The sequence below is a fragment of the Arachis ipaensis genome, chromosome B05, assembly GCF_000816755.2.
Source record: "Arachis ipaensis cultivar K30076 chromosome B05, Araip1.1, whole genome shotgun sequence".
Classification (NCBI taxonomy): Eukaryota; Viridiplantae; Streptophyta; class Magnoliopsida; order Fabales; family Fabaceae; genus Arachis; species Arachis ipaensis.
In genome coordinates, this window is record NC_029789.2 from 139,178,601 (window position 1) to 139,180,960 (window position 2,360).

At 34.4% G+C, this 2,360-nt stretch overlaps 1 long non-coding RNA gene across 1 annotated transcript in view; it reads right to left on the reverse strand.

Moving 5' to 3' along the window:
• The window catches only part of LOC110262610, a 4,166-nt gene continuing 3,517 nt past the window's right edge, over window positions 1,712–2,360 (reverse strand). The window contains exons 2-3 of the long non-coding RNA XR_002347481.1: window positions 2,307–2,313; window positions 1,712–1,722 (exon numbers count right to left, since the gene is read on the reverse strand). This is a non-coding gene — a long non-coding RNA (uncharacterized LOC110262610). The remainder of the gene's footprint in view (window positions 1,723–2,306; window positions 2,314–2,360) is intronic.

Sequence of the window (2,360 nt, forward strand, 5' to 3'; positions counted from 1 at the left end):
GCAAATTAAGTTGGGTTGGTCTAATGATTAACTCACTAGTCCACTTAAACAAATGTCACAATAGAATCAGATAGTAAATATTGCCATGATATCCGCAAATCTGCACCAGTAATATAAATATTATAGTTAAGAAATGAAAATTTTAATTCCCTAACCCAAACACTCAAGTAAACGGTGCTACTCTTCCGTGACGTCTCCTCCTTCGACATGGTGGCCGTCTCCTCCATCAGCGTGATCGTCATCTCTTCCATCGGCATGGTCGTCATATCTGTTTGTCATATTTGCTCACCGTTACTCCTCGCTCGCATGCTTGTTTTTGCTCCTCGCCATCGTTGCTCGCTGTTGGATCCTCGTCGTTTTGTAGTTTCTTTTTTCTGCTTGTGCTACTCTAATACAAATCTGTTTCTGGACAATTAGGGTTTTAAATCTTTTTTTTATCTTTCATTTTTTTAAATGTAGATTTATTTATACTTGTTTCTTGATCTAATTCTATTTTTGTTTTCGTTGTTAGAACAAATGTGATTTTAATTTTGAAATGTATACTTTTATTATTGTTGTGTAGACTATAATTAATATATTTTAGTGCAACATGAACTTCATCAAGAAATGTTGGGATGAAATCGGGGCTGAATTTACGACAGCGGTGTTAGGGTTCTTTCAAACAGCTAGATTACCGAAAGACTCGAATCTCACATGGGTGGCTTTGGCGCCAAAGTTCTTTGGGGCTAAGGAGATTAAGGACCTCCGACCAATCAGTATGGTTGGTTGTGTGTATAAGGTGATTTCTAAGGTTTTGGTTAGGAGGATGAGATCAGTTATGCCAAGTCTGGTTGGAGAGACTCAGAGTGCGTTCGTAAAGGGTCGGAAAATACATGACGGCGCTCTTATTGCTTGCGAAACGGTGCAGTGGCTCAAATCGAGTAAGAAGAAAGCGGTTATAATCAAGCTGGATTTTCAAAAGGCATATGATAGGGTCAAGTGGCGATTTGTGGACATTGTCCTGCAGAAGATGGGCTTTGGACGCAGGTGGAGGGAGTGGGTTATGAAGTGTGTCGGCACAGCTACTATGTCAGTTTTGATAAATGTATCACCAACTAAGCCGTTCAAGATGGGTAGAGGTCTGAGACAAGGTGATCCTATTTCTGTTGTTGATGTCCTACATAGGATGATTGGGGAGGTTGTGAGAAATGGTCGGATATCCCCTCAATTTGTAGGGAGAGACGAAATAAAATTGTCACATCTCCAGTTCGCTGATGACACTGTCTTATACTGCCCTCCAGAGGAAGAGTCCGTTAAGAATTACAAAAGGCTTCTTCGATGCTTTGAACTGATGTCAGGATTAAGCATTAATTTTGAGAAATCGAGTTTGATACCAATCAATTGTGATCAACATTGGGTACAGAGGATGTGTAGTCTGCTGGGGTGCAAGGAAGCTGCTCTTCCGGTTAGATACCTGAGGATCCCTCTTAGTGCGAATCCTAGGCTGGTCAAGACGTGGAAGCCAATTACAGACAATTTTTATTTATTAATTAAAACAATTTAAATATATAATTAATAATTGTTTTTTATATAAATATTAATATTTTCATATTTTGTGTATAAATGATATTATTGATATTTGTATACCACACGCACGTGCCTTAGCTCAAATTATTGATTTTGAATATTAATCAAATTTCTAATAAAATATTTACCCTTAATTGTGTACCGGATACTATAACTCTTAACCTAAGGAAAGATATTTTTTTGGGGGGAGTAACATAAGGAAAGATATGAAGGGGTTTATGTGATAGCAATGAAGAATTGATACTTGCTATGGCCTATATTTGATGAGAGATGGGTAGTCCAAGAAAATGCTCGCTTTTTCCACCATATCTATACACATTTTTTCTCCAAAAAATTTTCACTAACGTGCCTGTTTTTTTTTTTTTTAATAAATGGTCAAATTTATTTTTAAAAATTTGTTTCTCTTTTAAATTGATTTTTCAAATAATTTTTATTTATATTCTTCGTTCAAATTTCAAACTTTTAAATTGGTCACATTAATCAAGTATCAGATTAAGTGACACCACCACAACGACAATTTTAATTATATATTAACATGATAAATTTATAAAATTAGATCAAATTAATTTTAAATTGAAAAAATTTAATGCTTCAAAGTCTTTTAATTTGGGACTGATTTGAGATTTAATCTAATTGCATAAATTTGTCATATTAACAACCAAAGGTATATATAATGTCACTTAATATGCCATATATCAGTAAATTTTGATGTTATTCGGAAGTGACAAAAGAACACAAACTTAAAATCTTTGAAGTAGAAATTTAATTAAAAAATAAATAAAGATATTTAAAGT